Source organism: Brassica napus, chromosome C9 (genome assembly GCF_020379485.1).
Source record: "Brassica napus cultivar Da-Ae chromosome C9, Da-Ae, whole genome shotgun sequence".
Lineage (NCBI taxonomy): Eukaryota > Viridiplantae > Streptophyta > Magnoliopsida > Brassicales > Brassicaceae > Brassica > Brassica napus.
This window is the reverse complement of record NC_063452.1, coordinates 41,272,496-41,285,169: the sequence shown is the minus strand read 5'-3', so window position 1 is coordinate 41,285,169 and position 12,674 is coordinate 41,272,496.

The window sequence follows — 12,674 nt, the reverse complement described above, 5'->3', positions numbered from 1 at the left end:
AACCCCATGAATTCGGTTATACCTCGTTGGTATTCTTCCGTAAGCAATCTCGTGTTCGGATCCAAATGAGGTCGATCGATCCAAGAACGAAAATAATTTGAAGAAGACATATTTTTTATGAATCAAATTCGTGTGTAAATAGAGTAAGAGAGAGGATGAAGGTATGGAGTGAATCAAGAGGAAGAGGAGTGCTTGTATTTATAGTTTAAATCCTGCCGACAGACCGAGGAAATTCCGACGGAATTCCGACGGAAAAGGCTAGTTCGTCGGAATTTCCTCGGAATTTTGTAAAATCCCCCAACGGCTATAATATTTCCTCGGAATTCATCGGTTTTTTCCGAGGAACACATTTTTCCTCGGAATTTCCTCGGAATATTCCGACGGATTGATATTTCCTCGGAATTCCGTCGGTATATTCCGAAGAAATTCCGAGAAAACCCAATTTTGTGCTTCCTCGGAAATTCCTCGGGATATTCCGAGGATTTCATTTTCCGTCGGAATGTCCGTCAGAATACCGCTGTTTTCTTGTAGTGACAGAGGGTTTGATATTATGTCAACAAAACTGAAATTCCAACATAGAGCTACTCAAACACATATTTTCATTTTCTGATGGAATATGTGATCATTGTATATGAAAGTAAACTTGTATAGGAACCAATTAAGTTTTTTTTTGTGTGTGTTTTTCTATCATTTGCAATTTTCTTCTTATGTCTTATACTATGCATATTGTTTTTTTCTTATGGTGGTTTAGTTGTTCGGTATTGCAAAATTTTCTGTGATTCGTTGGCTTTTGGCTCCAAAGATATATCGTTTTCCATTGGCTTTATCATTAGAGGTTCCATAAGTTGTGTAATCTTTCTTTCTTTTTTTTGTATCAGTATATTTTCCATCTTTGGACAATGGTCATGCAAATATTCTGTACATCGTTTTTAATTTTATTGGATGTTTCTGAATGAACATTTTTAACGTTATTATCGTTATTAAAATTAAAGTTTCATCTTTAAAATCACAAAATTTCAGTAATACCAAATTAGTTAATCTATAGACTCAAAAGCTGTGGATGTTGTCTGGTATACTAAACATTTAAACTATATTTTAGAAGTGCAACATTTTGGCATCATTTATATGCACATAGTGCTGTAATTTGTCACAAGAATAAATAAAAGCATATGGCATTATATGTATATTTTTTTTATTTGACTTTGTAATTATTTTTATAATTAAAGCCGCCTCTAAAAGATGAAAATGGCGTGTAAAGGGATACATTTTGTTAGTAGGTTTTGAAGGAAACAACACAATATGCAAAATGCAGTTTCAATATATATGTATATATGCAAAGTGGAATTAGCCCGCTAATTAAGCTTTTTTTATAAAACCCCATCTAGATGTGCTGCCTTCTAAAGCAACTACACACGAATATTCTATAGGGTCGGTCCGCGCGTAGCGCGGGATATGCTCTACGTGTAATGTATTGACGTATATTTTGTAAATTATAATTGTTTGTGTATTATATGACGGTTCAGGTGATGCAGTCAGACATAAATTCTCATACGGCAGGTAGAATTGTCGGCTGTAGAATCATCTGTAATATTTCTCATAGTTGTAATAGCATAATTATCCGTCGTTAAAAAAAATAGCAGGAGTCGACCGCCTACGCACGGGATATTGACTATTTGTTATTTCTTTTCTTTTATAGTTTGGGATGAAATGTCGTGTGTGCGGCGTGTGTTGCTATTTGGAATTGAAAGTATTTTTTTTAAGGAATAATGGTCTATCACGATGTGGTAGTGTATTGAATATAATGTTAGCATGTTGATAATCGTATAGTTAACAAAGAGTGTAAGCCAACTTAAATATATTCCTCACATAGTTAGTGTTTATTAGTTCTAATAAAAGACCATAAAGTTATAATAAGTTAAGGTTTTGATAAGGTTTATTACTCAAATCACAAACATGAAGTTTAAACTATTGTTAAACATGTTTAAAAAGTGGTGGGTTTGGGGGCGAGTACATTTGGTTGGGTCCTTTGAAGATTGAAATGAAAAATTTTGTTTAGTGTTGGGCTGTATTTCTTAGGCACGTTAGATACAATGAGTTTTACGTTTTTAGGTGTTATTAACTGGGCTTGTGAATCGTGTTTAAGGTTTTTTGTACTTTAAAATAAGTTTGTTAGATATATATTTTTTTTTTCTTTTTTGTTTTGGTTCAGATGATAAATTGTTTATTTGGATGATGTAATAATCAACTCTTGCTGTTTTTTTTTTAATTTATCCTTCTAGTAGTACACAACTTTGTAAATCCTACAATGGTCAGTCCGTAATTGTTTTATTTGGAGGATGCAGTAATCAACTCTTGTTGTTTTTTTTTTAAATTAGTTCTTCTGAAAGTTCAACTTTATCTTGATAAAAAAAAGAAGGAAAGGTTAACTTTGTCTCAATTGGGCTTTAACTAACACTTTATCTCATGCACTCGTTTCATTTGTGTACATAAAGATAAGTTTTGCATGAACGACTCATTCTTATTGGTTAGAAACAGAGCAATATGTTTATCTAACATCCCCACATTATATTCTTTTGTATGACAATGTTTTAATTCCGAGATAACGCCTCAACCACTTTGCATAATGTTAAAACCCTACATTAAATGTAAGCAAAACTATATTTGTATTTGTTGAAACAGAGCAATAAGTACTTGATTGACTTGGGAGGAAAATAACCTTACACTAAAAGTTAAACTTAAAACATAATTTATAAGATTTGTATGGAAAAACATAGCTAAAAAGTTTAAAAAGCTACTAATGTAAATTTTGATGTTTTTTTTTTTTTTTTTTTGAATGAATGTTAAATTTTATTCATCAAAAAGCCTGTTTACATCATGTGTGATCCTATTTCAAAAGAAAAACCCTTTACAATAGATCTTCTAAATCAGAAATTATATACTTGTCTCAAACCAAAATTGGAGAACTCTTTCCATACCCTTCCTCCTATCCTTCTTAACCAAACTCAGCTTGTTTCTTATACCCTTATCAATGGTCTTCTTCAATATAGCTATAGGCATAGCCTTCTCCCCATATCTTATTTTGTTCCTTTCTCGCCAGATTGCATAGATAGCTGATTGAAATGCATATCTGATGCAAAAAGACCTCATCCTCGCTCTGCTACCATCACATGTAAGAGGCACAATAATGGACCAGACATTGGAATATGAGCTTCTCAGAATTCCAAGAGTAAGATATTCCCAAACTTGTGAAGAATAGGAACATTCAAAGAATAAATGATTTCTGGACTCCATTGCCATTTTACAAAGGACACAAATAGAATCCACTCCTTGATTCCATATAGCAACCCTGTCCATGGTGGAGAGTCTGTCCAGCATAGCCAGCCAAGACATAAACGCGAACTTTGGTGTAGCCATAGCAAACCAAACCCCTTTAGCCCAGTTACAGCATACATAAGTTTTACGTATCATCAGCCACGTCTCCTGAGTTAAGAATCTTGATTTGAAACCCGACCTCCATTGCCAAAGATTTACATCCTCCACATCCTCTCTTAGTTTCTCTTTCACACTAGCCAACTCCACTTCAATGTCATTAAGAAGCTTAGTTCGATGCCTTCTTCTTCTTCTATTACCCAAACAGACTTCTTCAATTGTAGCTTCTCTCTTAATTCACAAATCTATTATTCCTCTATCTCCAAATAGATCAACCATCACTCCCCGGTCTGACCAGTTATCATACCAAAAAGAAACATGTCGACCATTTCCTATCTCCTTTTTAAAGAAAGGTTTGGCAGTTTCTCTCAACTTCAAGATTTTTTTCCACATCCAAGATCCCAACTGTGTCTTCCCACTAACTGCCCAAAAGTTCTTATTCTTCAAAAGATAAGTCTTAATCCATCTTCCCCAAAGAGAATCCCCCGTCAACAATCTCCAGATAATTTTTAACCCATAGACCATATTAACTTCCTTTAAAGCTCTTATTCCCAGACCTCCTTCATTCTGCAGCTTACATATATCACTCCACGCCACTTTTGCTCCAGTTGATTTAAGAACCGGACCAGACCATAGAAAAGAAGCACACAGCTGTTCAACCTCTTTAATGCACTGACTTGGCAATCTGAACACTGATGCCCAGAAGTTAGCAATACTCACTGGAACTGCCTTGATTAACTGCAGCCTACCCGCATAAGATAAATGCCTACTGGTCCAAGTACCTATCTTATTCCTGATTTTTTCCAGAAGAGGTAAGTAGTCTTGCTTTCTCATCACCTGGTTCATAAGGGGAAGACCCAAATACCTTACTGGAAGGGAACCAACAGCAAAGGGAAAGTTCCTCAAGATTCTGCTCTTTTCTTCTATAGAAACTCCAGCCATATAAAGAGTAGACTTCTCGATGCTGATGCTCAACCCCGACCACTTTGTGAACTCTTCAAATACAGATAAAGCTCCCTCTATTGACTCCTTAGAACCTTCGACAAAGATCATCAAATCATCTGCAAAACAGAGATGTGTAAGAGATAGAGCTTGACACCGGGGGTGATATTTAAACTTCTTCTCCCTCACCGCCTTATCTATCTTATGAGAAAGCACGTTCATGCACAACACAAATAGATAAGGGGAGAGAGAACAACCTTGCCTCAGACCTCTTGAACTCTGGAAATACCCTCCTAGTTCACCATTAACTTGAATAGAAAATGATGGAGTTGTGATACACAATTTTACCCAGTGTATGAAGCTTTGAGGGACTCCAATCGCCTCGAGACTTTGAATCACAAATGACCACAGAACAGAGTCGAAAGCCTTCGAGACATCAATTTTCATCACACAGCGAGAAGATATTGTCTCCTTATGATAGTCCTTGACGAGCTCTGAAGCTAACAGGACGTTTTCCATCAAAAGCCTTCCACTAATAAACGCAGACTGGTTTTCTGTGATCAACCGAGGAAGAAGAAGCTTGAGCCTATTAGCAAGAATTTTTGAAACCACCTTATATAGAACATTGCAACATGCAATAGGTCTATAATCCTTCATTTCTAAAGAGTCTGTTTTCTTTGGTACTAGAGCCAGGATAGTAGAATTAACCCCTTTAGGCAAAAACCCATATTTAAAAACAGACTGGACAGCAACCAGGAAGTCATGGGCTACCACAGTCCAAGCGGACTTGAAGAATTCACAGGGATACCCATCCGGACCAGGAGACTTGTTAGAAGGCATGTCAAATAAGACTTTACGAATCTCTTCCTTAGTAACTTTTGGTTCCAAGAGACGACAATCCTCCAATGAACAACGGAACTCCATTAGTTCCTTTAACTCTTCAGTAGTAGTACCAATATAAGAATCAGGTTTATGGTTAAGAAATTCAGAGAAGAATCTCACTGCTTCTTCTTTTACCTCCAACTGCTTAGTAACAATTCTTCCATCCTTGCATCTTATCTCACGAATGGCATTCTGAGCTTGTCTAGACCGAATAGCATTGTGGAAAGTTTTATTATTCTGATCCCCCTTATCTAGCCAATGCAGCTTCGCTCGCTGTTTTAGGAAATCCTCTTCTAAGCTAGCAACATGTATCCATCTTCCATAAGCCTCCACTTCCTCTCTTATAGTGACATCATTTGGATTAGACAATGTTTGCTGCTGCTTGTCACATAGAACTTCATGAGCCTCTTTCGTTTTCATTGTGAGGTTGCCAAGCTTTTCCTTACCAATATCTCTAATTAGCGGCTTCAGATTTTTGAGCTTCTTTGAAAATCGGAACATCGCTGAGGTAGAGTGGAATAAAACCGGAGTTGATTCCCAATAATCCTTGATCTTAGGTAAGAAACTTGGCAAGCTTCCTATCACATTCACGTACTTGAACGGTCTTCTAATTTTCTCATTGGGGGGAAGAAGTTGTACCTTACATCTCATATGATCAGAACACCCTCCAGACTCGAACACTGAGTAGGCATTAGGAAACTTCTGATGAGCAGCGTCATTCACAAGAACTCTATCCAGTTTTTTACAGATCACCCCATCTTCTCTCTTATTACACCATGTGAACAACGGCCCTTGATACCCCAAATCTGACAAATTACAATGAAGAACCATCCTCTGGAAGTCTCTCATTCCACTAGGAAGTCTTCCCAAATTCGAAAATCCCGAACTCTCCTCAACCTCCAAAATCTCATTAAAATCCCCCATGATAATCCATGGTTTATTTCTAAATAAAACTGAGTCATTATGGTGACAAAGGTCTTCCCACAGCACCTTTCTCCCCTCAGTAAGATTATTTGCATAAACACAAGTGCAAAAAAACTCCTCTTGATCTTTCAAACCAACTGAACAAGTGATCAATTGATCTGATTTATAGACCGGCATTATACATACCTCATCCTTCCATACAAACCAGATCCTCCCTCCTTGACTATTCTCATAATTCATCATATAAGACCAACCCCTGAATACAGAATTTAAGACACCCTCCGCTTTCTTCTCCTTCACTCTTGTCTCCAAAATACTCCCAAACATCAATTCATTATTTCCAACCCACTCTCTCACTATGGAATGCTTCAATGGTTTGTTAAATCCGCGCACATTCCAAAAGAAACTCGACATGATTAGTTGATTCGGCGAGAAGACCTTATACTCTTAACTGTGTTAACAGCCTGAGTCCTAGCCTTCTGACCTCTTCCTCTACCTTTCTTCCTACCTGACTTTATCTTCTCTTTGTCCTGTTGATCTAAAATCTCATCCTCCAAAAGATCACATTCTGATAACTGATCCTTCCCAACACACACCTCATCCTCATCAGGAATTATTTCCCCCTCCTCTTCTTCATTCTTATCTAGCACTGAATATTTCGAAGCAGATATTTGTATACCCTCAGAGCTCTTATTCCCAGAATTATTGACTTTCCCTGTCTTCCCAGGAGAGACCCGAGCCCAAGCATTGACATTCACTTCCGAACCATCTGATACCCTCTCCACCGAGCCTGAAACTTCCTTATCATCTATCACATTCTCAACATCCAGCTTCCCCCCTTCTAACTTACTGCTCCCCCCTTGTTGAACCTTATGAACATCCAAACTCATCCCTTTAACTGCACTTCCCTCAACTTGTCTTGGAGAGCATGATCCCACCTTATTCTTCTTCTCTTTACCTTTTTTAGCACACACTGATTCCCCATGCCCCCACTTGTCACAGAAAGAACATCTTGCCGGCAACCAAGGATAGTAGTACTTTACTTTGAACAACTTGCCTTCCTTCGAGAAAGTAATTTCTTTAGGTAGAGTTTTGGAGACATCTACCTTAACAAACACTTTCGCTTCTTCAAAGTTGGTACAAGCAATAGTTTCTGAGTGAAGCTTCACTGGTAACCCAACTGGACTTGTAACAAAACTTAGACCTTCCCACGAGTACATATGAAGCGGAACCTTCTCCAAATGAACCCACATCGGAATAGCTTCCTCCTCTTGCTTCTCATCCTCAACTTTTGGAGACCATTTCGAAACAATCATCGGTACTCCTACAATATTCCACATTCCACGCCTTAGGATCTTTTCTCTAGCTTTGTGACTTGAGACCTTAAACCGCATCGTAGTAGGATTCACTTCATAAACTTCAACCTTTGTAGATGGATCACCATAGCGCCATATCTTGTTTAGAACCATATGGACCTTAGCTACATGAGGAGCAAGATCCAAAAACTTCCCCACTACAAAATCTTCCCACAAAGGTGTTGAGTTTTCCAGAATCTCATCAGGAATTTCAATCATATGAACTCCATCCTTAGTTGAAACCTCAACATCGTACCTCTTCAAAGCTTTCTTATCCGTCGCCACTTCTACCCAACTCGATTTCGTCGATCCTCCAAGCCGATCCACACCCTGAACCACACTGACCTCCTGAACCTCCGTTTCCCCTTTATTTTCCTCCGGTGAACCCACTCGATCCGGCGGAAGAGCCAGATCCGACATCGAGAACCTTCCGTAACAGAATCGCCAAAACAATCGCCAAAATCGCCTTATTAGGAAAACGCAGCGTATCGACCTCAGTTTGAGTTATTAAACAATTTTGATGTTTTATTAAATCATGTGGGCTGCATATATTGAAAAAAAGACAACGATGTGTAACCATACAAGCTACTAATATATATATATTACATACTCCACCTAAGTGATGCAGGACTTCTTGGTCAAGTCGGTAGATGTTGGGGCCAGAGTTTTTTGTTGATGAGACCACTTGAAGTTGCTTCACGTTCCTAGCAAGAGATTATCTTGCTCCTTTCTACTAAGCTGCAGAATCATATACACGAAGAGGGATGAAAATACATTAGGCATACTACTTAGAGATTCAGGGATATGACCTATGTTCCGCCAACTTAATCTCGTGACTGATATTTGGAATGTCGTCTTCTACTGCAAAACGTGGCCAGCACTACAATGATGCGTCTCTTTGCCACCATAGCTAATGGTGGCTCCGTCGAAGTAATGGTTCAGAGTTGTCGGGAGCCCAAATCCTGAGGATTTGGAACAATATTATCTTTATAACAGAACAAAATGGCATGTGAAACAGTAAAGTTGCAGGAAAGTAACTGATAGATAATACCTTCGGAGGAGATGAATCTACATACATGTCTGAGCAAGAGATTATCGGAAGAACGGAGTAGTTTGATTCAGATGATGCGGAGAGAGCCGCCGTGAGGTACAGAGGAAGAGATGAGGAGAGCTGGTGGCCGGATGAGACTTAACCACCTCACTGGCACTTATTGTACAGTAAAACCTCTCCGACTTATCGTCTCGTCGTTCTAACACCGTCTTTTCCGTCACCACCGCATGACAGTAAGTACCCAATTTCACGGTGAATAAAAGTAGGAGATAAAAGAATGAGAGTAAGCTATATGAAAGCTGCTGATCCAAAAGAACAAACAGAAGCTATTGAGAAAAAAATTGATAATCAATACATTAACAAATGGTTCATCCTTAAATAAATATTTGGATGAAAAGTTTGATAATCAAGATATGAACAAAATGAAACAGAAGAATTGTGAAGATGATTTTCAATGGATGAGACCTTACCTTTTCTAATATAAAGCCAATAAATGTATAATAGAAATATAAAATCGAATCTATTAAGCTTTTCAACACAGACAAAACAAAGAGACAATGATATCAAAAGATCAAAAACAAATGTGGAAGACTAACCGAGGATGCGGAGAGCCAGGAAGAATGATGATCTATTTATACTCTCAGATACACCGACTCTGAATCAAAGAACGCATTCAAGGCTACATCGTGGTTGATTCAATTAATGGAGATTAAACATGATGAAGAAATAATCGGGAGCGTTTCGGTGTTCAGATGATACAGACGAAGATGATAAGTCGCCGCATGACAAAGAGGGAGATGATTGCAAGAAGCGTAGGGTTTCATTTCTTCAAGTTACGGGCCTGTAGTATTATTAAGCGTAGCCCATCAGTTTTGGCAGCCCAAACACATAGGTAAAATAATCCAATCGAAAAGCCTTAACACACGGAATATATGAGACTTAATGAAGCTCTGCGTTTTGGGAGAAGTAAGACACGTGTCAGCGCGAGGGAGCTCGACTTTCCTAACTGGAATATGATGTGGCAGCCTCTGGAGTGAATAAACATTTCTTTATATATATAGATAGATCCATCTTTCTTTACGTGCATGTAAAAAGTATAATAATATTTTCAACGAAACGAAACGATCTTCATCGCTATATGGTGATTGGTGAGTATGATAGATAGTTACGTATAACTGATGCAGTGAACGATATTCGAGCAAAGAAGATGGTGCCACTATAGAAACAATGAGAATGATAAGCGTAAAAAAGACCTAGTGGTGCATTAGAGACTAAGGAATCCTCTATTAATATTTAAAGGGACCTTTGAAATCACATGCCAATGAGACGATGGATTCCACAAAGAGAAGATTCGTTTTTCAAAAGAATATTCAAATCCATATATAAACAATACATATCAATTGGACACTAAAATACCTCGTATAATCAGGTTTTCAGTAAAATTACAGTTTCGGATAACATATTTTGTATATTATACAAGTTAACTGAACTTGATCTACATGTCCAGTTATTAGCCACTCGAAGAAAGGACCACTAGACCATACCATCCATAAATCGTAATTTTTAACATCGCTTTTTTTCTAACTGTCTTGGACTTCATATTGTTTTCAAACTTCATCTACTACTAATAAGTCATGAATATGATAAGAGATGAGAGATATGTAACCAATGAATAAGATCCGTCTTCCGACCATCCCCTCCATTTCAGTGATTAAGCTTTTACATACTTATAAATCAACCTAATGTGCAAATAATATCGTAGTTGAATTGTATATTATTTTAACTCTATTAAGATCGAATCCACGGAGAATTATAAAACTAAACATTGAAAATGCATAAAATTCCATAATCTAATCAAATAGAAAAATGTTTTAAAGGTAACTAGATCTCGATCCGCGCAACCGCGCGGATTTTTGTTTTCATTTATTTTATATAAACATTTTGTTTTCAATTCTAAATTGGTATATATTATACTATATATGTGTCTATCAATTTTTAAAACATAAAAGTTTACGGTATATTTTTTCATTGAATAGATTATTTCAAACTTTCACATGTATTTGTACCTTCTTCTATATATATATATATTTTCGGATTATTATTTCATTATTAAAATCGTAACTATATATATAAAGATTAGTAAAATATTATTTTATTGTCATATCCAAAGATATTGTGACATTTCACAAATTTAGAAAGTTTTTAAAAAATTAAACTTTTCGCTCCATAGATTTAATTTATATTATCGAGTAAATAATTAAACATTTAGTTTTTGTTTAATTTTTAAAATAAACTGTTTTCATTGGTTTAAGGTAGTAAATATTAATCATTGTTAGATAATATGATTTTTGTTATTTAAAGAAAAATCGTTATAATTTTAAAAGTTAACATCAAAAAAAATATTTAAATAATTAACATATGGAGGTATAGTATTACAACATTAAATTATATCTATTTAATTTATACTATCTATAAATACAATGGATCATCTATTGTTTAAATCAAATTATTGATAGCGTAATAAAAATTTCTGGTAGGCCCAAAATTTAAATGATAAGATTAGAAATTAAATGTAACATGACTTTCTAGAAATAGGTCAATTAGGTCAATTTTTTAAAAAAATCACACATGAATCAAGGTTGTAACTTCTGTTTTAATATATAAAATTAAAAAAATCACACATTAATCAAGGTTGTGACTTCTGTTTTAATATATAATATGTAACCAAAATGGAAAGTCAACAAAAAATCAACAAAAATTAATTCAAAGTTCAACAGATGAAAAACAAGTTGTTGGATCAAGGTTATTGATTAAAATGATCAAATACTAAAATATGATGCTTAAACAATTAACAATCGTTAATCCTTAGACCTAGAATCACTAACTTAAGTTAATCCACTTCATGATAATAACTTCTATGTTAATCAAGTTCTTAACATCAATTTCTTTTGGTAAATTACCATCAAGCATGCATGAATTCCAAGTCCTAACAATCATTACACAATTCTAGCATCAACTTCCATTGGCTAAGCAGTAAAACACATTGATTGATTCTTTTAGGCATGGGCATTCAGATCTTTAGGTCAGGTTTGGGTCAGCTTCTCCTGGGTTTGATTCGGATCGGGCATGAAAAAACTAAAATCTAGATCTATAATTTTGCAACCTAATTTAGCATTAAGAACATCAATCAAGTAAGGATATTATAGATTAAGCACAAAGCATCATGAATCAAGCATCAATCACCCTAATCTACTAAATCCAAAAGCTCTAAAAATTATACTCATTAATCTCAACGAAAACACCAAAGCTTGTTATAGATTGATGTATAATAAAAGATTATATAGAGAAATAAACAAGATAAACAAAAAAAATCCTTAAACAACTGTAAGATTCATAAGAGCTCAAAATTAAAAATCAAAGATAACTAAGGAAAATCTTATACTTAGGTAATCTAAAGTTTATTTTCCCTTAAAATACCTATTTCTAAACCTTAAAAACGAACTGGTTCAACCCAACAAGCTCGTTCATCCAAGATAATTATGGGTAAGAACTGCTTTCGGCGCCCACCATGGTATATTGTTACCCGCAGCGGTTGCCCGTAGTGATTCCCTGTCATCAAAATGCGGCCAGGCTTGGCCCATTGTGGTTGGCCGTGTTGCTCCTTGTCTTCGCCTTTTCTTGCCTCGAAACTGCGGTCTTTATCAAATATGCGGTGGTTGCATGCGGTTCCTTCTTTGCGGTGTAACTAATACGTGTCCAGTTATTTGGTCATAACTATTTCATACAGCTTCAAATGATTTGCAATCGCCTCCATTAGAAAGATAACTTAATTTCTTATGTTGTGTCAAAAGATGAGTTTCGGAAAATATCGTTAAGTTCTTTATCCAATGTTTGGTTTAATGTGTTTCAAAACTGATAAAATGTTCCATTACCTAAAAACACACAAATATAATATATACTACTAAACGTAATTTAAATGAACCTAAATGTTATGAAAATTATTGACAAAAAAAAAGTATAAATGCAAGAGATCACCCACCCAAACTTGTAAGTTGGATTCTGATCGTTCACATTTGTTGAGACACGTGTGT